This window comes from Anolis sagrei, chromosome 1, assembly GCF_037176765.1.
Source record: "Anolis sagrei isolate rAnoSag1 chromosome 1, rAnoSag1.mat, whole genome shotgun sequence".
NCBI classification, from domain to species: domain Eukaryota; kingdom Metazoa; phylum Chordata; class Lepidosauria; order Squamata; family Dactyloidae; genus Anolis; species Anolis sagrei.
Genome location: NC_090021.1, coordinates 23,886,934 through 23,912,885, shown reverse-complemented (window position 1 = coordinate 23,912,885; position 25,952 = coordinate 23,886,934). Strand labels below are relative to the sequence as shown.

Genomic DNA, 25,952 nt, shown 5'->3' with positions numbered 1-25,952 from the left:
ATCGCATGCATGATTGGTGGGGACGAGAGAGAAGGCCTTCTCGGCGGTGGCCCCTCGACTCTGGAACTCACTTCCTAAGGCATGCCCCAACTCTGGCAGTCTTTAGGAGGAGCTTGAAGACGTGGTTGTTCCAGCGTGCCTTCCCAGAATAATGAACCCTTAGCATTATGCCCTCCAAAAGCACTGTATACTGATTTAGGACTGCTTGTATTTTCCCCCAACGCCCCACCTCCTCTATCTTGTTCATGCCCAGCATTATTTTTTAACTTAATTACATTTGGCCAGGCCATAGTTTTTAAATGTGTTTTGTGCCACTGTTCAATGTTTATGCTGTTTATGTTTATTTTAATTGCTTTGTATTAGTATTTGTATTTTGCTTCGCATTGTAATTGTTATTGCTTGTATTGATGTATTGTGGGCTCGGCCTCATGTAAGACACACCGAGTCCCTTGGGAGATGGTAGCGGGGTATAAATAAAGTATTATTATTATTATTATTATTATATGTTTTCAAAATTTTGTGTTTGTAGCTTATGGCAACGGTGGTCTAGGCAAGCGGGAAAACAAAATGGTGGAGGCTAATGCGATATTCACAGCAAATGAGAGCAGAGGAGTGATATAATTCTTGTTTCTGCAAGGAAAGTCCACATTCGTGGTGATATGTCGCAGACATTGGGGGATCAATGCCCTTCATATTCTACAGTTAAGAACTGGGTTGCCAAATTTAAAACAGGCCACTTCAGCACCAATGATAAGGAATGTCCTGAACAAGCGAGAGTGTTTGTTGTTCCGGAGATCGTTGATGCTGTGCACAACCTCATACTGGAAAATTGGTGAATTTCAGCTAAAGGAATAGCAGACATCATGGGATTTCTCGTGAATGTGTTTGTGTCATTATCCATGAACATTTGAACATGAAGAAGTTCTCTGCAAAGTGGGTCCCCAAATGTTAGACAATAGATTAGAAAAGCACATGAGTGAAAACTTCCTGGTCCATTTGTCAGCGTTTCCAGACTGATAAGAACTTCCTGGATCGACTGGTCACTATGGATGAGATCCGGATTTATTTGTATGACACTGAAACCAAGGAGCAGTCATAAGAGTGGAGGCATAGTGGTTCTCGTCCAAAAAAGTTCAGGGTGCAAAGATCAGCCACTAAGGTGATGGCGTCTGTGTTCTGGGATAAGGAGGGCATGCTGCTAGTGGTCTACCTTCAAAATGGTTCCACCATCAATTCAAGGTATTACAATGAACTTTTGGACCAATTGAAGGCAGCTCTGAAGGGCAAAAGGCGTGGCAAGCTGTCCAAAGGAATCTTGTTCCTGCAAGACAATGCCTCCACTCACACTGCACAAGTGACCATGGCAAAACTGGTGGAGCTAGGCTTCCAGCTGGTTGACCACACACTTTATTCCCTAGATCTAGCTTCCTCCGACTATCATCTGTTTCCAAACCTGAAGAAACAACTCAAGGGTACCAAAATTCACACCATTTCTGATGCCATGTCTTCTACACATGACTGGTTTGCGGCACAACCAAAATCCTTCTTTTTGCAAAGCTTACAGAACTTGGAATATTGTTGTAAGAAGTGTGTTGATATCAGTGGAGAGTATGTGGAATAAATGTAAAGTTTCATCTTCCTATCCTGTTTCTTTCTGGGTAAAGCCAAAGACTTTAACAGCAGCCACTCGTATTAAGGTCATAGGATTACTGATGTTTGACAATTACTTATTAGGATTAAAATTATTTTATATAAGGTAATCTTCCTGTTAGGGTCCCCTGGTGGCACAATGGGTTAAACCGCTGAGCTGCTGGACTTGCTGACCGAAAGCTCAGTGGTTCAAATCCAGGGAGTGAGGTGAGTTCCCACTGTTAGCCCCAGCTTCTGCCAACCTAGCAGTTCGAAAACATGCAAATGTGAGTAGATTAATGGGTACGGCTTTGGTGGGAAGGTAACAGCGCGACATGCAGTCATGCTGGCCACATGACCTAGGAGGTGTCTATGGACAATGCCAGCTCTTTAGATTAGAAATGGAGATGAGCACCATTCTCCCAGAATCGGACTTGACTAGACTTAATGTCAAGGGGAAGCCTTTACCTTTTATAAATAAACATAATAATAATAATAATAATAAGTTGATGTCACCAAAAGCCTTTTTGTCCTCTTGTAAACAATTCCATAGTGACTCAAATAGAAAAGAACAAGGTTTCTAAGAGAAACTAGGGCTGTTTTTATGCATTAACGAAGAAAAAGTTCTGATTAATGGATCAGTGTTGTGTGTTTTCTTTAACTCAGAACAGCAGTAATTTAAAAACAGAATGCAAGATAAAGAAGAGTGTTGGAAAGCATTTGTGTTAATGTTGGCCCTGGAATACTCTAAAGCTTAATAGTCTGCATTTGTTATGGATGGTTAAGGGTCTCTAAACCATCCATTAAAATTCAGTGAAGTCGTGTAGAGTAAAAAATACTCTACTATTTTAAATAGAAGTGGTTGCTTATTGGAACGCTTGGATTATATTTTCAAAATATATCGTTAATTGATTTTAGGTGTGCCAGAACACAGGATAGATGTGTGATATTAAATGAAAACGGCAGTAGAATGGTTAATAGGAAATAAAATATGGATGCCAAAGTGTAAATTTAAACCATTGTGCTGAAAATTGCTTTACTAATAAAAAAAGTTTTGAGCAACTTGGTTGTATGTATGTAATAAATAAAGTGAAATTGTACATGATGAAAATTCTTCCAGGCATTTTGGGTTCTGCACCATTAAAAAACTGCATTTTGCTATTTGTAAACTATGTATCATATATACTCGAGTATAAGCTGAGTTTTTCAGCCCCTTTTTTAGGCAGAAAAAGCCCCCCTCGGCTTATACTCAAGTCAAGGTTATTTATTATTTTACTCTGTTGTTATTATTGTTTTTGTTACATTTATTATCTTATATTATCTTATATTATTATTATTATTATTATTATTATTATTATGTTTTTTACATTATTTTACTCTATTATTATTTTATTGTATTTATTTTTATTATTATATTTACTCTATTTTACTCTTTTATTATTATTTTATTACATTTATTTTACTCTATTTATTACTATTACATTTATTATTTTACTCTATTTTTATTATTACATTTATTTTACTCTATTATTAATGTTATTATTACATTTCCATTATTTTACTCTATTTTTAATTACATTTATTATTTTACTGTATTATCACAAGGATACGTAAACACATTTACATTGAACAAGGTTAGAATAATGGTTTAATCAGAGTTGGGACAGTCTTATCTTAAACTATGGTTTTATGTAAACATTCAGAAACGTTTAAACCTACCGATGCCTCAATTAATGTAATTTTATTGGTATCTATTTTTATTTTGAAATGTACCAGTATTTTCATTTTGAAATGTACGCTGCATTTCCCACCCTCGGCTTATACTCAATACGTTTTCCAGGGATTTATTTTGGTAAAATTAGGTGCCTCGACTTATATTCAGGTTGCCTTATATTCAAGTATATCCAGTTCATTAGACAGATGGCCAACATGTATCTGATTTTCTAATATATATTTCTTTTTTGCAATTTATCCTAGTTCTACTCAACATTATGAAGAAAAAACAGCTATCCATGGACTATGTACATCTCCACTCCAACTTTTGGAAATCTTCAGCTACCACTTTGGCTTTTGCGGATTAAGAAGGCATGGTCAGACATTATCAACTCCAAGGTCTAGAAACTTGCTTTTTAACAAAAATGAAAGTGAAGAATCTACACTTTTTTCTACACTCCTGCAGGATTGTGGCCTGCTTATTATTTTTAATTTTTACTATCTTGGATCACCTGCCACACCTTGAAGAAGCTATGAAAAGAAGCACAGACACAACAATTCCATTCATTAACAGTGAGTAAACAATTATTTTCTCTGTCTTTGGGGTAACTTGCCTCCTCATACCAAATTTGTCTGTGTTGAGAATTGCATTTTGAAATATGAATAAAAGGTGAATATTGAACAGGTTTTACCATTTTGAGCATCCTGGGGTTAATATAACAGCTTTGAGAACAATGCGAGATTGACCAAACCACCAAAAATGTCTCTTTAGTGCATAAAGACATCTATTTGTTATAACATATCATAAATCCAACAATGAGGAGTTTTGTGCTTAACTGTTTTGGGCTACGGTTCGGCGAATAATGCATGCAGATCCGAGTAGGTTGGCCTTTTGCAGCTGACAGATGGTAATTTTGTCAGCGCCAATTGTGTTTAAGTGCAGGCCAAGGTCTTTAGGCACTGCACCCAGTGTGCCGATCACCACTGGGACCACCTTGGCTGGCTTGTGCCAGAGTCTTTGCAGTTCGATTTTTAAATCCTCATATCATGTCAGCTTTTCCAGTTGTGTCTCTGCAATCCTACTGTCACCTGGGATTGCGACATCAACGATCCATACTTTGTTTTTTAACATGATTGTGAGGTCATGAGTATTATGCTCCAAAACTCTGTCTGTCTGAATCCGGAAGTCCCAGAGGAGTTTGGCGTGTTCATTCTCTGTAACTTTTTCCGGCATGTGATCCCACCAGTTCTTTGTCGCATGCAGATGGTATTTGTGGCACAAGTTCCAATAAATCATCTGAGCAACGGTGTTGTGCCTCTGCTTGTAGTCTGTCTGCGCAATCTTCTTGCAGCAGCTCAAGATGTGATCTATTGTTTTATCTGCTTCCTTGCAGAGTCTACATTTGGGATCTGTTGTCGACTTTTCAATTCTGGCTTTGATGGCATTGGTTCGAATGGCTTGTTCTTGGGCTGCCAAGTATTATTATTATTATTATTATTATTATTATTATTATTGAAACTTTGCTCTGACACTCAAGACCTTTAGGCGGTGTACCCAGTGTGCCGATCACCACTGGGACCACATTTACTGGCTTATGCCAGAGTCTTTGCAGTTCGATCTTTAAATCCTCGTATGGTGAAGATGTTGATGTTGAACATTTTGTTGTTGTTGTTTTTATAATTCCTTTGTTATGCTTTGCATTTTTTGCTATATTTGTTTAATACTGTGAGATTTTGGAAAAGCTGAAGGCTAACTATGGGTCAAACAATTACAGCTAAAATACTAACATTTACAGTATTGAAATATATGCTGGAAAGTGTTGTGAACTTTCCACCACTTGTGGAAGAGGCAATAGTAAAGTAAACATGAATCTGAGTATTAAAATGATGTGAATAATTTTAATGGGGCGGAGTGGGGGGATTTGCTGGCTCTTTGCAGAGGTAACACATTTATCATTGTATAATTTGCTCCTACATAAATCATAAGACATTTTAGGAAAAGTCAGCCAGCCCCTAAACACAGCAGTTTTAATGAGAAGAATACATTAGCGCACCTCCAAAGCGCCGTGTTAATCAGCTGTGTGTGAATCCTTGCAAAGATCGGCATTTGCTTCTTCAAAGGGTTAGGACTAAGCAGAAACTGAGAGTTTGTGGTAGATGACAGAATGGGGTTTCTCGAGATTCCCCTGTGGATTGCAATGCAAGGGAGGAAAGGAAACCTAAAGGTTGTACTTTCACATAAATTGTCAGATTCCTCCGTGAGGGATTGCCAAAACATGGGTAAAAGGAAATGAATACATTTTGAAACAATTAGATTTCAGCGAGGAAACACATGAGGGAATATGTTAGCAGGCACTCCAGGATCTGTACAGGAGACAACAAAATCAGCCGCAAAAGGAAGTCACCTCCACAGAATAACAAGTATTGAAGGGTCGTCAGATTTGTTAGGCCACATAAGATTTTTTTGCTGTAATGTATACCCTCCACCTGTCCCAGTTTGGCAGTTCTAATTAATCCACTGGCGTCCTACATTGGAGCTGCTTTTTGACAGGTCCCAGTTTCTCTCTTCTCCTCCTATTTTCTCCCTTTGTTCTCAACTTCTTTCTATTGCTGTGAAGCAATGACTTTTTGCAAAAGTAGTTTGCAGTCAACTTGACACCAGGGAAAGGAGGGACAGTGACACTGTCTTGTCTCTAGGGCAGTGGTGCCCAACCTGTGGTCTGTGGACCACCAATAGTCTGCAAGAACTAAAATATGGTCCGCGGGCTCACCATTATTACACACAGTTCAACCAAAAATATTTTTTTCTTGGTGTCTTAGTTTTTAAGTCTGTTCCTGGGGTTATTTGGGTGCTGGTTCAGAAAATTGCATTGGATAGACCACATCAGCTCTAGATTATTAAAGATGCTTTTCTGTTGGCGAGCAGATGGCAACTACTGGATGGCATATATTCTGGATCAGAAACTAGAGCTGATGTGGTCTATCCAATGCAGTTTTCTGAATTAGCGCCCTAAACAAAATCTGAAATTGACCAAAAACTGATTTGTAACCCTTTTGGTACTAATGTTAGAGAGTGGTCTCTGGTCAAAGTGGTCCCTGGTCAAAAAAAGTTGGGAACCACTACTCTCTAGAGTCAGACAAAAACAAATTGCTGCAGTCTCTCCTAGCTCACCTGTTCTTCCTTATTAATACTGTATATACTTGAGTATAAGCTGAGTTTTTCAGCCCCTTTTTTAGGTTGAAAAAGCCCCCCTTGGCTTATACTCGAGTCAAGGTTATTTATTATTTTACTGTGTTGCTGTTGTTGTTGTTACATTTATTATTTTACTCTATTTATTATTATTATTATTATTATTATTATTATTATTATTATTATTACATTTTTTGGTTTACTTTATTATTGTTGTTATTATTAAATTTATTATTTTACTCTTTTGTTACTGTTATTACATTTCCATTATTTTACTATTATATTTATTATTTTACTCTCATTATTATTGGAAGGATACGTAAGCACATTTACATGAAAGAGGGTTAGAATAATGGTTTAATCAGAGTTGGGCAGTCTTATCTTAAATTACAGTTTTATGTAAATATTCAAAAACATTTAATTTACTGATGGTGCAAGGGTTGTAAACCTAGATTGGTACTATACTATGGGGTTGTATATTTTTTGACAAGAGGTTTGTGAGAAGGAGTATTACATGTGTTTCAGCAGCAATTTTCCATTTATAGCAGGTGTGGGTAAAATGAGGCCCCCAGGCACACCATGCATTTGACCAAAATTTTACCATTTTTTATTCCCACCCAAAAATGCTGCTAGTGGAGCTGTTTTAGTCTCAAGTGAAGTCTGTTTAAAAACCACACAGCAAGCCATAAGTTGAATACCAACTTATGTTTTTTTAAAGGCCTTCCCCGTGCCTAAAATAAAGTTGGAGGCATACCTATATTGCTACTCATGTTTAAAATGAGCATTTGAAGATTAATTTTCATGGAAATAAGAGGTGCAATGGGAAAGGAGTACAAATCCTCCGAGGTCCTGCGTGGGGCTGATGTCCCACCCATGTCCCATTGCATAGGGCTACCCTTTACTGGCCCGAATTGGTAAGCAGAAGGAATTGCTACTAAAAAGATTTCTTATTAATTTATTTCTCCCAAATTTTCATGCCACTATTATAGCCCAGTTAAATTCTCAAATATCTTTTGAATTATGGTATTCCTTTAAAATAAATTGAGAATACATATTTCAACTCAAGGCTGCAGTGCACAGCTGGTTAAACTGCTAAGCTGCAGAACTTGTTGATTGGAAAGTCGGCGGTTCGAATCCATGGATGGGGTGAGCTGTTAGCTGTGCTGTTAGCCCCAGGTTCTATCAACCTACCAGTTCGAAAACATGCAAATGTGAGTAGATCAATAGGTACCGCTTCAGTAGGATGGTAACATTGCTCCATGAAGTCCTAAAAGGTGTCTACAGATAACGCCGGCTCTTTGGCTTAGAAATGGAGATGGCACAAGTAGACTTCATGTTAAGGGGGAAACCTTTACCTTTACTATTTCAAGATTTCTCGTAGGTATCTTGCATCACATGCAGTGTTGGGTGGGGTTGGGAAAAGGAGCATTACAGAGAGGAAAGGCAGTTTAAAGCTATATGCAGAACTCTCCAGGGAACAGTCAGTTTTGTAGGCCAGACTTCACAGAGCAGGTTGACTTTGAGAACCTACCTAAAAACTAGGCACTGCTGCTTGAAAGTCAACATCTTTCATTTTCTGTGACTTTTTCTCTTACTTTCTTTTAATGCTGTTGCATCCATATCCTTTTAAAAAAGAAACCCTTGCAGGTGTCCTGAAATGATGCTACAGTGGGATAATAGCTATAGAGATTATTACAACAATGGAAAGAAACAGATTTAGGAATGAACACACCCCAAATGATGTGGACCAGAACTGTTAATCTCTAGAAAAAGCTACCTTGAGCAATGTGTTCATGTAAATATGTGTGTTCAGATGTAAATATGGCTGATACGATTAAGAATTGGGTGATTTGATTGTGTTTTCCTGCATGGCAGGATGTTGGACTGAATGGCCCTGTGGTCTCTTCCAACTCTTTGATTCTATGAGTCTATGATTCTGGGTTGTAAGAAGTTATGAGATCCTCCCATGTTTCAAATTAGGTTAAAGAAATCTCTGAACTGTATTGTCTACTTGCTGGATATCTATACACACAGCTCTTACCATGCTGAATTCATATAATATTTGTAATTTAGTTGTGCATGTTTATGCACTTGCCTTCAATTTGCCTTCCAACCTGTGGTGACCTCATGCATTTCACTGATTTTGGGAAAGGAAAACTTGCCCAAACCCAATATTTATTATACTTTGAAATTGAGGTCCAAAGTAGCCCACACTTATGAGACAATACAATTAAAATGCACAAAAGGTAAATATTTAAATGCTTTTGCCAGTTCATTCCTCTGAACTATAATCTACATCAGCATTTCTCAACCTGGGGGTCAGGACCCCTGGGGGGTGGGTCGCAAGGGGGTTTCAGAGGCTTCACCAAAGACCATCAGAAACCATATATTTCTGATGATCTTAGGGAACCCCTTTGGCAGAGAAGGCTGAAGATCTCTCCACCTAATCTTCTCTTCTTTTTTGGAAACTGCGAATCCTCCCAACAAAAGCCCTCCTTCACTGTGATTGGCTGGGGAGGGTTGTTTCTGAGACTCCAAGTGGGGAGGAAAGAGCAGGAGTGCTTGGTGCACATGTGCAGTCGAGTGAGAGCGTGCTAGGCTGGAGGGAAGCCCGTGCCAGCGAGTCCCTCCAAGGCATGGGAGTTCTGTGTGGGAAGTTTTGCCCAATTCTATTGTTGGTAGGGTTCAGAATGCTCATTGATTGTAGGTGAACTATAAACCCCAGCAACTACAACTCCCAAAAGGCAAAATTTACATTGTGATTAATCACAGGAGCAAAATTACAGTTATAAAGTAGCAACAAAAATAATTTTATTGTTGGGGGCCACCACAACAAAATATTAAGGGGTCACGGCATTAGGAAAGTTGAGAAGCACTGGTCTACGTGTTGTTGTGTATTTTCAATACATATTCATGAATGTACTGTATCTTTTAAACACTATTGTAAATTGGATACAAAAATTACAAACCATCACCACTGGAAATGAGCCATTGTGGTGTGATGGTCATTGGACTATGAGCATGGAGACCAGCATTCAGATTTGTGCAGGTCAGCCTTGGCAATTCACACTCTCTGATCTTCAGAGAAAGGTTAAGGCAAACCCCCTTTAAGAAATCTTGCTAAGTAAATCTATGATAGGTTCACTTTTGGATTGTCATAAGTTGGAAGTGAATGGAAGGCATACAACAACCATTATCATTTATTTCTTTACAACGAATATAGCAAAAAAACAGTTGTCATGTATACAATATGCACAGAAAAGGAAGGGAAATAATAATAAGATATAACCTTACATAATACATTTGTAAAACAAATTATACAGAGGAAATAAAAATGCAATATACAGTAATATTAAACAAATATACCAATATGTGTAATCAAAATATGCAATGTTATAAAACAGTAAAGTTTCAAACCATTGGAAAGTACATTTTTAGCTAAGATTTGAAAATAAGGGAAAGAGACGTTTGCAAATAATGATGAATTGAGAATAAGTATTTATTGCACAGGGCCAGAAAGAACGTAATTTTCTCCACCAATAAAACAATATTTTCTGAGTGGCTTTTTGTGGATTTGAATAAATTAAAAATGTTTTGATTAAGGAAAGATATGACAACTGAAACCTGAGATATTACACTCAACATTACTGTCGTTCATGCAATACTGATTTTGATTGTGAGAAGTCCAGAAATAGAGAAATTGCAGGTACAGCTCATGGGAGATTTCTCTGTTTTTAGATCTAATTGTATATTCTAGAAACCGTATTTGAAGAATAATCCTATTTTTAAATCATTCTTGAAAATAGAAACAGCTGATAATATTTTTTCCATTAGACATAGCTGAAGATAATTCTGTTTCCCCTTGTAATTCTCCCTCCCCGTTTCCCTTTTAAGTATAAATAGAGGCAATTTGGAGGTTTTTCTATATTTGAAAGTTTCATTTGATGATAAATATAGTCACTGAGTGCATTAAGTTGACATATCGGTAATATGAGCCCTAGTTAAATGTCAAGTATCTATATAGTATATGTTTTCAATGCTATCTCCTACCAAAATGCAGAGCCTTTTCTTTCTTTTCTTTCTTTTAATGTAAATTTAGTCTTGTCAAGCCACAAGCTGTGTCTCTCAGTTTTGTTTTCAGCAATCTTTGATGAAAAGATTGGCACCCTACTCATCAGTCAACTGTCACTCCGCTCCACATTGAAATAGATGTGCCGATGGGGAATTTGGTTGATAGAGTAGAATCAGCATAACGTAGTAGTTTGAACATTGGGCGGTCACCCCAGATATCAAGATTCAAATCTCTATTCAGCCATAGAAACCTATTGGATGACCTTGGGCAAGTCACACTCTCTCAGCCTCAAAAGAAGGCACACACCCCTTTTGCATCATTCTTGCCAAGAAAACCATATGAAAGATTCACCTTAGAGTCACTGTATGTCAGAAATGGGTTTGATATTTTCTTAAGAGGGGAGAATTTCCAGAACCTCATAGGAATGTTTACTGGAGATTATAATAAAGTTCTTTAATTCTAAGAAAAAAAATTAAGTTTAACCTCTGCTTGGATTATATTGTGCTTCGGAGGTAATTTCACACTGACCTACAAATTGCAATTCTTGGAAATATTAACCATACATTTTTCAATCATTGTTGGGCAGCTTTCAGTCATAAGCTTATAATGTATGAAATGATGGACGATCTATCTTCACATAGAGACAGGAAAAAATGAACCATCTGTAAAATTAGCATGATAATAGTTATCCTAGTAGGACTGGTGCGATGAGGAAAGCACAGAGTGGTGTAGTGTTTTTGAGTGCTGGACTACAGCTCTGGAGACCAAGGTTTGAATTCCTGTTCAGCTATGGAAACCCACTGGGTCATCTTGTGTAAGTCACACAAGGAAGGACAAATCTAACCAAGAAAATCTATGATACTCCTACGCCATCAGCTCTGCTGGACTGGCCACGTTGTACAAATGCCCGATCATTGTCTCCCAAAGCAGTTACTATACTCCCAACTCAAGAGTGGAAAATGGAATATTGGTGGACAGAAAAATATATTTAAAGATGGGTTAGACACTGAAAACTGGGAGACCTTGACCCTTGAGCACTCTAATTGGAGGTCAGCTGTGACCAGCAGTGTTGCAGAATTTGAAGAGGCATGAGGAAGCATCAAGCCAACTCTGACCGGGACCGCCTTCCACCTGGAAACCTATGCCCTCACTGTGGATGAACATACGGATCAAGAATAGGGCTCCACCATTACCTACATATCCACCGCCATGACACTACACTTGGACGGCCATCACACTCAGACAACGAGGGATCACCTAACCAACTATGATAGATTTGGCTTATGGTCAGCATTAGGCAGGCCTAATTACCCTATCTGATGTTGGAAGCTAAACAGGGTCATATCTAGTTGGTACTTGGATGAGAGGCCACCAATGAATACTAGACTAAATTCTATAGGTGGGAAAAACTTGGGATATATTTACCTTAAGGATATATTGTCCACATACTTTGGATGGAAATAATGCAAAAGCTACTATGGAAATGAATAAGAAGAGAAAAACAATTTCATTAATTCAGACAGTTCATGTTGCTTTTTACAGAGTAAATGATAATATGTAATGCGGTTGACAATTCTATATTGTGAGAAGCCTCTTCGTATGCATCAGTGCAGTTTCGTTTTTAGAAAAAAAAATGTCCCTAAATTTCAGAAGAATCAAATTTCCCCCAAAGCAGTCACAAACTGAAAGGTCTTCCCCTGAAGACAGGCAATATTCTAAATAGATTGGAAAGTGCTTTAAGGGGAGATTTTGGAGTCACACTTGTTTCTTTTATACCTCTGTGAGCCAAAAGGCTTTGAAGGTGTTGAAACAATATCCAAACTTTTTAATGTTCTTTCCAGAAGTAAATATAAGATGAGTATACATACTAAGACTTTACTCTGAAAAGTCCCCCCCCCCCCCACACACACACACTTCCTTCAGCATAGCCTCATACATATGTACTTTAAAGTTAGCCTCACTGAATAGTGATCATAAGCTGAGAAGTTTTTTCATCCTTTTCTATACTTGAGATGAGATCATTACTAGATCTAAATGAGACGCAGCGTGTCTTGGACGCTTTCTGATTTTCTTTTCATCTTATTTCTGTAAAGTGCTGCCATTTGGTTGCATCAGGCCTGGGCAAACTTTGGCCCTTCAGGTGTTTTGGACTTCAACTCCCACAATTCCTAACAGCCGGTAGGCTGTTAGGAATTGTGGGAGTTGAAGTCCAAAACACCTGGAGGGCCAAAGTTTGCCCAAGCCTGATCTAGACAACTAAATTTGGTGCCTGCTGAAATCAGAAGGTGACATTCGTGAAGAATGCAATGCCATTAATATCAATGCAGATTATGTTCAACAAATAAGGTTAAATCTCACATAGGTGCATCTGCACCTTGGAATTAATGCAGTTTGACCCCACTTCAACTGCTATGGCGCAATGTTATAGAATCTTGGGATTTGTATTTTGGTGAGGCAACTAACTATAGGGTTAGTTGACTATGATTTTCTTTAAAATCAGGCAATAGTCTCGACATTTTTGTTGTTTGTGTTTTACTAACATGAAAGCTCTCAGAGATTTTTGGTCTTAGTATTGTTGAAGGCTTTCATGGCCAGAATCACTGGGTTGTTGTAAGTTTTTTCAGGCTTCATGGCCATGTTCTAGAGGCATTCTGTCCTGACGTTTCGCCTGCATCTGTGGCAAGCATCCTCAGAGGTAGTGAGGTCATTTTTGGTCTTTGCTTGCTTTTAAAAAAATTTGCACTCAGAATAAGCAATTGATAATTTTTCTCAATAGCAATATCCTCACATTGGCATGCCTCTAGATTTATTTAACATTTAGAAAAGTGGAAGTAATATTTTATTAGCCACCAGCTTTGTCCTTGAAAATTGCCTCTGTTATCGATGACTCAGTTGTTACTATAGTCATATTTAGAAAATATTATGTTTGGTTTTTTTAATCTTGTGAATGAAGATTGAGCCCTAGATTATGATTTGGGTTGTGTGATTTGGATTGTGTGCCTTAGATTATGATTTTGGATTGTGTGATGTTTTAATAATTGACATTTTAACTGCTTGGATTTTATTTATATTTGTTTATTTTGTGGACATATATGTATATGGCATTGAATTGCTGCCTGTTGTAAGGCCATCCTGAGTCCCCTTCAGGATGAGAAGGTTGTAGTACCAATGTGGTAAATAAATAAAAATAAAAGGAAGCGACTTAGCAGCAACAAGTCATATTGTACATGATTGCTTTCTTTAAAATGCTTTTGATTTTTGAAATGGTGAAATTCCATTTAGTATATGCTATGCACGGACAAAAATAGATTCATTAAGAAAGTAATGAGTCAGAAGATGAGGATGTAAAAATCACAATAAAAATGCTTTCAACTTTTTGAAAAGTTGGCAGCAGGTATGAGAAGTCATTTTGGGTAGAAGTACCCTATGTGGTACTACAAAAGAAGAAGGTTATTTGTTTCAATTTTACATTATTATCTTTTTATTTTACCTGAACTGCATTATATTCTTGGACTGATGTTCTTTGCTGCCTCTGTTTGGACTTGGCATTTCTATTATTATTATTATTATTATTATTATTCTACATTGTAAATAAGTGATACAGTTTATATTTTCCTCTTTGGTTCTTTGGCTTATCAGTGACTGAAGGAAAATAAAATTCCAGTTAAAGAATAGTTGACAGCATAATAATAATAATAATAATAATAATAATAATAATAATAATAATGTATTGTCAAAGGCTTTCATGGCCGGAATCACTGGGTTGTTGTAGGTTTTTTCAGGCTATATGGCCATAGTCTAGAGGCATTCTCTTCTGATGTTTCGCCTGCACCTATGGCAAGCATCCTCAGAGGTAGTGAGGTCACTACCTCTGAGGATGCTTGCCATAGATGCAGGCGAAACGTCAGGAGAGAATGCCTCTAGACCATGGCGATATAGCCCAAAAAACCTACAACAACCCAATAATAATTATTATTTATTTATACCCCACCACCATCTCCCCAAGGGGACTCGGGGTGGCTTACATGAAGCCAAGCCCAACAGTACAACAATAAAATATGAAATAAAAATAACATACGATACAAAAAATATTATGAATAAACACATCAGATCATACAAAAAATCACAATATTAGAACACAGAGAATTAATCATAATGGGCAGGGCCGGTTGCAATGATTAAAAGTTTAAAACATTGGATGGGAAAAAATAACAGAGGACAAGAACTCTGTTTTAGATCGCTCGTCCTAAGTTTCTTTTCTATTTTCAGAACTGAGTAGATTGTGTACATAGTTACTCAAAAAAAGGTCTCACTGGATTCAGCCAAGCTTGTGGCTAAAAGTGTATTAACAAGGTTACATCCATTGTCTGATGTCTGTTTTCTTTGAATTCAGCAAAACTGATAATAACCTCATCACACTAGAAAATGAATCCACTTTAAATCTGTTTTCTGCCTCCTGCAGAATTCGGGAGTTTGTAGTTTAGTGAGGCTGTTAAAGGTTCCTCCCTAAACTACAAACCCCAGAATTTTGCAGGAGGCAGAAAACAGATTTGAAGTGGATTCATTCTCGAGTGTGATGAAGAGGATTGTTAATCATTCGTTGTCAATTAGAGAGAATAAATGTGTATGTTAAACTTGAAATGAGAGTTGGTAGAATGATGCTTTTCTAAATCAATCAACAAAGGCAGGTAAACCAACTTGCACACTATGATTTCTGTGTGGGTTTGCTGCGCCCACTTTTAGGACCCAGTTTTGAACTTTTTCACAATCGGCTAATTCAGCTCTGACTTTCAGAATTATTCGCAGCAAAGGGAGACCTTCGTGAATGGTTTCAGAACGTGTCATTCCCTCTTGACTCACTCCAAGAGCGTGGGAGATACAACTCTTTTAGAGAACTGAAAATACTTTGTAAAATTAATCATTTCAGATATTGTGTTGGAGAGACATTTGGGTTTTCCTAGTTGATGCTTTTGTTTAGCCGCTGAAATATTTCTTTTCTTTTAAAAACTGTTCCGAGTTCTTTAAAAGCAAAACAAAGACAAGCCTAAGGAACATTTCTATTTCTTTGTCTTGATTGAGCTGTGAAGTGTAGCAAATCAAGAGATCGTATATTTATATTTCAGACTAAATAGCAATTTGCTATGTAGCAAAATTACAGCTCTGTTTCATTTGTAATTCGTTTGATATTTTTTTACCTCCTTTAACATAATTTATTTCCCTCCCTTTCTTGATTGAAATACTTTTATCTTTCAGGGGGAAAAATGTTTCCTCTTTAGGGAAACTTTTACAAGAATTCTTATTACCAATTATCTGTTTTATTCATCTCCACACGGAAACAAAACCTATTGCAAGTTTAGATTTTAGGCATATAATCTTGCTTATTTTATTCTGTCATTTTGAGTATCTTTTCAGAGAGAGAAAGCGATATATGAAGATAGTAATTTAAATAAAACCTAGTGCAAGTTTAGATTTTATTTATCTTCACACTAAAGACCAATTAAAATAGTTTTTGGGACCCATATATTTACATAACAACAACAACAACAACAACAGAACTGAAAACCAATTAAAATAGTTTTGGGACCCATATATTTTAACAACAACAACAACAACATACTTTTTAGTATGAATGCTGGTCATAGAAAAAAAGAAAAATAAAGAGATACTTTTTAATTATTTTGGTCACAGCAGCAAGAATAGTATATGCTAGAAACTGGAGAATAAAAGAAATACTTTTGATTGAACAGTGGCTACTTAAAATAACTGAGATTATGAACATGGACAAATTAACCCAAATGAAGACAAAATACCAAGGAAAACCAAAGACCCAGACAAATTGGAAACCTATCAAATAATTTTTGAAGGAAGAAAAGATGAAGATAATAATAAAATTAAAGAAATGATTGACAAAACAGCATTTTTTTCACAAGATACAGGAGAAAAAGGGAATGTGGAAAAGGGAGAATTCTTATCCTTGGAAAGGACAATAAATGAACCTCCAGAAAATAGATGGAAGTTACACTAATCCTTTCTTTCTTTCTTTCTCTTTCTTTCTTTCTTTCTTTCTTTCTTTCTTTCTTTCTTTCTTTCTTTCCCTTACTTCCCCTAAGGATCATCCCCAATATCCTACACATTTACTTTTAAATAATATTTGAAAATGTGTTATGATTTTAAATAAAAATATGTAATAATAGTAGTAGTAGTTATGCTTTTAAACGTATTTGTATAGCGATTAGGTGTTCTATATTTTTATCCTGCTATTTAATTTTATTTGATTAGTATAATGCTGTTATTATTCCGTATTATGTTTATTGCTTTTAATGTTTTGGTACATGTCAGGCATTCAGTATTTGCCTTTGCATATGTAAACTACCCTGTGTCCCTCCAGGGAGATAGGTCAGTCTAAAAATAATTTTTTAGAGTTGGATCATGTGATTTTAATGCTTTTATTAGGTGTTTTAATTCTTATATTTCGTGTTTTAAATGTCCTTTTATTTTAGCTTATGGTGAATTGTTTATTGATGTAATGCCTAGCTATATGTTGTTGATTTGAATCTTGGTTTATGTATGTAAGGCATTGAATTTTGCCCTTATTTTTGTGTAAACTGCTTTGAGCCCCCCAGGAATGGGAAAAGCGGTATATAAATACTGTCAAATAAATAAATAGATTTATTATTATTGTTGTGTCCCTCCACCATCTCCCCAAAGGGACTTGGGTCAGCTTAGACACAACACAAGGGGTCTTAAAACAGAGGATAAAATAAAACACAATATAAAATACATATAGAATAATAATAATTAAGATTATTACAATTGAATTGTGTATATGTTAAAATTGTTGAGATTATAAAAATAATCCTTCAAATTGTATGAACAGTTCGAATTTTGTGATTCTCAAAAAGGAGGGTTAGTGGTTGGTTTTCACGTAGTTCGAAACATATTCATTAGAGGCGAAACAACAGAGTTTTACACATAAAATAAAAAATAATTTATTTAGATTCAGAATGACCAGTTATTTAGTCATTGCTGCTGATAAAGCATTTAAGCCTTAGATTAAAGTACTTTTCTCTCTCTCTCTCTCTTTCTCTCTCACCTCCCACCCAAGTTGTGGCTTTCCACAAATTGGGTGTACTGTACAAAAGTGTTATGAGAAGTTCAGGAACACAGTGTCTACCTAAGCATGAGAGAACTGGCCACAAATTACAGATAGAACAGATAAGAGAACCCAACAACATCAAATAAAGTACAAAAACAACACATTAAATAAAAGCCCAAAGACCACTAGATAATTCTGTGTATGTGTGTGAATGTACCTATGTTTTGCTTTTATATATTCATGTTTTCCCTCCTTTGTGATGGGACTAACCCATAAAACAAGATTAGATGTTGCTTGAAGCATTACCTTGATAAGTTTTTTAGAGAACCCAACCACAGCTACTATTTCTGCTGCCTCTATGCTCCCGGTTCAAAATTTCCCATTTGCTTCAAAGTCAGCTTAAAAATGAAATATCCCTTCTTCTTCTGTGAGACTGATTTCAATAAAAGATATAGTCATACTTTGAATATCCAGTTACAGCAGTGGTTGCTTATATATTTAATTACCTGACATTCGGAGCCCTCTGTGGCACAGTGGGTTAAACCCTTGTGCCAGCAGGACTGTAGACTGACAGGTCAGAAGTTCAAATCCAGGGAGCAGGGTGAGCTCCCATCTGGCAGCTCCAGCTTCTCATTTATGGACATGAGAGAAGCTTCCCATGAGATGATAAAACATCCAGGCGTCCCCTGGGCAACATCCTTGCAGACGACCAATTCTCTCACACCAGAAGCAACTTTCAGTTTCTCAAGTTGCTCCTGACACACACATACATAACACACACATACACACACAAAGCTGACATTTAATGAGGACTATTACCATGCTTTCCTTTTCTGTTGTATCTGAAGGGAATAAACTTTAAATTTAGAAAGAGGGGAAGCACTGACAGTGCAGGATGAAAATGTTGTCAGATGGATGTCCTTACCATTGCAAAGGCAGAGAGAAGTGTGTGATTCCTTGGCTTTGTTTTGAATCTCTTCTCCCGACACATCTCAGCCGGGAGGTGAGAATACAGCAGCCTTTTCACTATCCTCTCAAATAGTTTTCTGTTCAAAGACTACACTTGTCAGTTGAAGTAAGTCAGTCGTAGAACAGAAAATCCAGGATGGCTTTTTTGGTTGTTTTTCTTCTGCTTCTTTAATCTTTGTTTTTATAAATAAATACAAATAACTCAAACTGAAACCTGATGACTTTTGGTGATACTACGTTCGCAGCCCAACGGGGAATTTTTCTTTATTTTAACATGGGTCTTTCACAACCCACACTTGGTTTCGTTTGGAAAATTGTTTTAACCTTTTCAGCGGCAGAAGCCTTTGAAGTCTAGACATGCTACATCCTTGCTTCACAATCTGTGCCTTTTCCAGATGTCCGTAAAGAGTCCCAAATTAAATAGTAGGGCAGGGCTGCGTACGGTGTCTCCTTGGAAATATGTTCCATTGAACTCAAAGGGGTTGCGGAGACATGGGATTACATGGTAAATAAATATAACACCATTTTATTTATAGCCTCCTCCCAAATACAGGAATAGTGAGGCAATATCCCACAGGTGTGATAGATGTGTGGAAAGTTTTACTGCAGTGGAGACAGCAATGAGAGGCATTTTGAGAAAGAAAAGTGAGATATAAATCTATTAACTAAATTTCTGTTTGTCTCCCTTGTTTAAATTTTTTTAAATGTGCAATAATAATAGAGAGAATGTGTGTGCATCCTCCATATAACTAATTCTATTTGAAGTAAAAAAATATTCAAAAGAAAACCAAAAAGTTCACCAAAAATGTCAAGCATTGAAGAAACCAGCTTGATTGAGCTGAGCATCTGTTTTTATTTGCTTTGAGGGAACTTCATGTATGTCAGTGGTTCCAAACTTTTTTTGTTTTACCAGGGACCACTTTGACCAGGGACCACTTTCCAACATTAGTATCAAAAGGGTTACAAATCTGTTTTTGGCCAACTTTAGATTCAATTTGGTTATTTGGGGTGCTGATTCTCTCTGTGCAGCTGCATAGCCCAAGCCTGAACAAAAATGTAACCGTAACCAAAAGTCCCCAACCAATCAATGTTATGCATCTTATTTTACAGTTGACACACACACACACAAATACACATACACATTCACTGATTCACTTGCATGCTCCAACAACCAGGAACCACTTTGATCAGTGACCACTCTCCAACATTACTACCAAAAGTGTTACGAAACAGTTTTTGACCAACTTTAGATTTGGTTTGGTTATTTGGGGTGTTGATTCAGAAAATTGCATTGGATAGACCACATTAGCTCTAGTTTCTGATACAGAACATATGCCATGCAGTAGTCACCATGTGCTCACCCACAGAAAACTATATGTAATAAGCCTCATCCAGGTTACAACGGTGTAGTAACGGTGAGGCCACAGACCATATTTTAGTCCTTACGGAGCACTGGTAGTCCCTGGACCACAGATTGGGAACCACTGATATATGCGATATAAGAAAGACTGCAGTCCTTACCTTTGGAGGAACTTCTGAATAGGTTTGCATGGAAGCGTATTTTTTATTATTATTTCCCTTTTACGGACCCTCTCAAGTGACAAAATTAGGAATGGGAGCTGAAGTTTATCTTAATCTGCAGCAAAACAGTCCTTCTTAAGTGATTGGAATATGACAGATCTGAACAGGAAAAGTGCTAACAAAGTTGAGATGCGTGGGGGAACCAATGATTAGGTTCCCTGCAGAAACCGAGAACCAGTGGTGTATTATTGAGTGCAGTGGTATCAGAAAGCCCTTTGAACTCAAAATATGAATTGGTAGGGAAGTCATTAGTCAAATGGTGCCTTTCTTAACAAAAGTGAAATCACGATTAGAGTGTTGTGTGTGAAGAGCACAAACATGTATGTGGGCATCTTGGAAAATCATGCCTGTGTTGTGTATGTCAAAGCCTCTTGGAAAAATTGTGCCATCTCTCAATGTATATGAAGATGTATATACACTTTTGCTCAGGACAAATCTATTTAAAATTTGAAATAATGCAAGTCATCTCGTATGTTTCTCTACTATATAAAGCAGGCATGGGCAAACTTTGACCCTCCAGGTGTTTTGGACTTCAACTCCCACAATTCCTAACAGACGCACAAAATGTCCTGTTAGGAATTGTGGGAGTTGAAGTCGAAAACACTTGGAGGGCTGAAGTTTCCCCATGCCTGATATAAAGGCAAAAAAACCCTACTTTCTTAGCATTTTCTGATAAATTTTTAGTCTAGGCTCTGAAAGGTAATCGGTTGCCAGGGACAGAGTCATAATCAAAGGACAGGAAAGCACCTTTTTAAAAAGTTGGTGTATTTATTGCATTCGGGGGTTTTCTTCAGTTGTATTTCCCTCACTTATTTAGCTGTAATTTTTGTGCCTGGCAATGGCAAAGCTTTCTTTTCAAGAAGTGAATTCAAAGACTTACTCTGTCAAGCAAGGGAGACAACCAGCTATAGAAATGTACCTGGCCAAAGTCCTTGACAAGCGACGGCTCCTGTCACTTTCAAAATAGCAAGGCACTGCAATGGATAGCTGAGCAAGGCAGTTCCATTCATCTGAAATGCCAGTGCTAAAAAAAACACATAGCTTTGTGGCAAACTAGTCATATGTAAAAAAAACCCCACTATCATTTATCTGTATTTTCCAATTGTCTGGTTTCAGAAAGTCATAGTATGCCCATTTTTTGCATCCTCTGAATATGAATTGCAGTTTGGCCAGCTTTTAACTAGAGTAACTGTAACAGATGTTAACATCTCTGCATTTTTAAAATGAGCTCAGTCCTAGGGAAGTTTAGTTTTTAAATGGATAGTAAATTAATCAGTATATACCAGGCATGGGCAAACTTGGGCCCTCCAGGTGTTTTGGACTTCAATTCCCACAATTCCTAACAGCCTACCGGGCTGTTAGGGCTCCTGGTTCTTTAGCTTATTTTCTGCTTCTATTTTCAGGCTGACCTGCCATGAGAACAACTAACATGCCTGGTGTAGACCAAAGAACTGTGCTAAGCCCACAGCCTAGTGCAACCCAGATGGCCATGAGTGGTGTTCAAGGAAGTCGCAATGCAAAACATCTAGGATTTGTGTTTCGCCTGTATTGCCTCTTGAAGTAATTGGAGAAATGAAATTTCGTAGAGTTTGGCTCAATTCTATCATTGGTGAAGTTCAGAATGCTCTTTGAATGTAGCTGAACTATGAACTCCAGCAACTACAACTCCCAAATGACAAAATCAATCCTCTCCAACCCCACCAGTATTCAAATTTGGGAGTATCGGTTATTTGTGCCAAATTCGTTCCAGTGAATGAAAATACATCCTGCATATCAGGTATTTACATTGCAATTCATAACAGTAGCAACATTACAGTTATGAAGTAGCAATGAAAATAATTTTATGGTTGGGGGTCACTGTATTAAGGAACTGTATTAAGGGGTTCCGGCATTAGGAAGGTTGAGAACCACTGCTCTAAGGAGCCAGAGGACCGCAAATAAATGGCTTGTTTGTATACATGTAGTCAATGTAATTTGCATGTACTTTTCAGGAACCTGACAGATGCCAAAGTAGAGCAGGTGGAAATTCTGATGGGATTTGTTCTGTTTCATGCCATCAAATGATATAAATGTGACTATCATGCTTTATGGACTGAGTAAAAAAATAAAAACAAGCAATAAATGTGATGTTTAAAAAAGAGGGGCTCCTGATTCTTTAGCTTATTTTCTGCTTCTATTTTCAGGCTGACCTGCCATGAGAACAACTAACTTAATTTTAGAAAAACAAAGAAAATACGTTCTCACAAGAGCTTGTGCTGTAAATATACACCGTTTCCAAGGTTAAAAAAAAGTATTAGGAACTGTTGAGGAGGCAGATACCCACAAGTTTGTGGCTTTTGTGACAGCAAAACAGCATGAGATGTTTGTGTATTTCAAATAGAAGAGGTGGAGGGGATTTTCTTTTCTGCACTTGCACTATATGTCTCAAGCAAGAAATTGATGTCTTTTGACAAACTCAGGCTTAGAAAACCTAGCATTCAGATTTCTGTGAAATCGGATAATTAAGCGAGACCTGTGCCCTCTCTCTTTCTCTGAGCCTCCAGTTGAAATTTCTTCTGTTCCTTGTTATTGCTTTTTATTCTGGATCATGCTGACAACAGGAAACACCGTGATTAAATTATTCTCTTTTTTGGAAAGCAATTTAAGAACATAAAGGTTCATCATTGTATTTTCAGAAGTCTACAGACCAGAGATGATGGAAGTAACATTGTTCCATTTCTATTCTGTAACAGGTGGCTTTTTGATGCCTATTGCCTCTAATCCCAGAAGCCATTGATCATCCCATCCATCATAAATGTCCTAATTCCCTGTCAGGGTGACTTAAATTGTTTGTCATTAGTCAATATGCGATAGCAAACGGTGCAGTTTGGCTATGGACTGTGCAAAGTTCCGTGGCTCTTTGTATGTGTTGTGGTTTGGTTCAGGACTCTCAACAGATACCATTATTTGTTGGCGCTATATACTCATTATACACATAGTGAAATGCTGCTCCCTATTATAAAATGATGAACACCTCCAGCAAGTGCCAAAAAGACCAAACGATCTGTAATATGGTAGGAGGCCACAGCAAGGTATGGCTGCACAGCAAGGTATTGTAGTGCTTTGCATATGGCAAATGCAAGGCTTTTAGATATATTTAGTTAGGGACCATTGATGTCATTCTCCACTGACTGACGGATCACCAGTTCAGTCTCGAACTTGACATGGAAATCAGCAGCGAGCCAGGCATTATCAATTTGCAGGACAATGCGAGAGTTGTCTTTTATCTGGCCAACTATATGGTTCCTCTGATCCTTTATGAATTTGAAGTAGTGACTTGAGTCGTAGGCACTGGGCCCCTTGTCCAAGTGCTTGCGGATCTGGATCTCCAGTTTGCGGTTGCCAGCCTCCAGCCTGCAAACCTTCTCCAGGTAGCTGGCCAGGCAGGTTTTGAAGTTGTTCTGGACCACACTGAAGCCTGAGAGGGAGAAGCTGCTGCTGTAGCCCCCGCAACTGCTGTTGCTCCCGAAGCTTTGGTTGGAGCCCAGGCAGCAGCCCTAGGAGACCGGGATGCAGGAACCGGAGCCCCAGGCCCCACCATAGACAGCTGAGTTGGGCAACGAGGAGAGCTTCACCAAGGAGGAGGAAACACCCCTTGGTGAGAGGAACTGAAGCTGGTGTAGATAGTACAGGAGTGTGAGAAACTCATGTTGGAAGGAAGCACAAAGCCGTTGAGTGGGAAGAAAGAGGAGGCAATGTTAGAACATTTTTGAGCATTTGTTGATTAAATCTGTGGATGCAGAACCCATGGACATGGAATGTAGTATTTATTGTCGAAGGCTTTCATGGCCGGAGTCAATGGGTTGTTGTAGGTTTTTTCGGGCTATATGTCCATGTTCTAGATGCATTCTCTTCTGATGTTTTGCCTGCATCTATGGCAAGCATCCTCTGAGGATGCTTGCCATAGATGCAGGCGAAACGTCAGGAGAGAATGCCTCTAGAACATGGACATATAGCCCGAAAAAACCTACAACAACCCTGTAGTATTTATTGATATCTATATCTCCTAGGACAGTCCTAGCTTGTAATGTTATGAGGGAGAAAAACACACTATGGACCTTTTTGAGGTTTTTTTTTCCATTGACAATAGCTTGTTTATCATCTTCTGGATCTGTGACACAGTGTGGAAGGGCTTGTTTGTCTCCCTGTTAGGATACAAAAATCTTTAAGTTTTATCCTTTTCATTTATGGAAGCATCAGCTTTGAAAACCTCAAAGCCACTTTCTTGGTCACAGGTGATGACAAAGAAACCCAGCCTGTCTGATATATACAGCTGAGCTTTGCATAGAAATGTCACATAGTTACATTTATTTATAACATCATTTCCACCAAAGCGTGGAACATCAAACATAGACAATCAAAGACAATAAAACATATCACTATAAATATACATAAAATCCCCAACTTCCCACCAGTCTCTTGACCTTTTAACTGTTTTAATTTGTTTTTTTTAAAAAGATTGTCAAGCCTTTGTATATCTGTTGCATATCTATATGTCTATATCTGCTTACTGAGCATAACATTTTATGCATCTGATGAGGAATTTTTACTGTAACTTGGCCTTTAGTGTGTTCCTTAGACTTAAGATGCCATCAGAGACTCTTTGTTGCATTTGCTGTAATGAACTTAAGACAGCTATTCCTCAGGAGTAAGAATAATTCTTAAATGTGGTGAGTAATGATTTGTTTGCTTTTAATCCCCGAACAACCAACACAAACCATATTTACACTAATCTAATGCTCAATTTTTTTGGCTAAATAACCTTGCCAAAATTAGGGTACACATTAGATTCCTGTAAAACAGTAATTTTAGTGATGAGCCAAACCAAAAGGGAAGCTGCTTCAGGAGTGTCTGGAGCTCCTATTTGAGGGATGCCATCTGTAATTTTATTGTGATAGCTCAATTCTGTGCAGTCCTGGGATTTGTAGTTTGGTGAGGCATTAGCATTGTTTAGCAGAGAAGGCTCAAGACCTTGTAAAACTACAGCTCCCATGACACCATAGATTAAGCCAGGGAAGTTAAAGTGGATTCATTATATAGCATAGATGCATCTCGAAGTTTTCTTTTCCATTGGTGAAAGCTTTGTTGATTAAACACTTTTAAAGAAGGAAATCTACGCAGGCAGGAACTATAATGGCCGTATTACAAAGAGTGCACCTTTTGCCATTGCACATTGCATTTGTCAGCAAATGCTTTTTTGGTTTCAGGGTTTTGAAAACCAAGGTGTGCATTAGACTCAAATAAATATGGGTATGTGTCAACTAGACTATATTTTATCAATAAAACAGGTAGAGCTAGTAGATCTAATGTATGGTAACATTAGTATAGGTTAAGGCAGGCTCAACATGTAAATTCTGTTTTAAAAAACATCAAATATCACATATTGCATACCACAGGGTTTGCATAAATGGTCCTAGACCAGATGGTTAAGGACAGAATTTGACTTTATTTTTAGGAAGTCCTGTTTCCCATGCAGAACTGATTTCCCCTCACAGAAAACATGCTTGTTGTTATCCCTTCTCTGCAAATTATGAACATTGTATTTTGCAAAGAAACATCTGCACAGCCCAACCTCTTATCAAAGTGAAACACCATCAAATGACTGGCACATAAACAGTCAAATGACTTATTGGCAGAAACAGATTTAAAAATAGGGATTTTTT

General features: G+C 37.5%; 1 long non-coding RNA gene across 3 annotated transcripts in view; it reads left to right on the top strand.

Moving 5' to 3' along the window:
• Positions 1 to 25,952, top strand: part of LOC137096008 (uncharacterized) — a 259,018-nt gene that overhangs the window by 41,609 nt on the left and 191,457 nt on the right. For all 3 annotated transcript variants that reach the window (XR_010909126.1, XR_010909124.1, XR_010909125.1), the window contains exon 2: positions 3,607 to 3,915. This is a non-coding gene — a long non-coding RNA (uncharacterized lncRNA). The remainder of the gene's footprint in view (positions 1 to 3,606; positions 3,916 to 25,952) is intronic.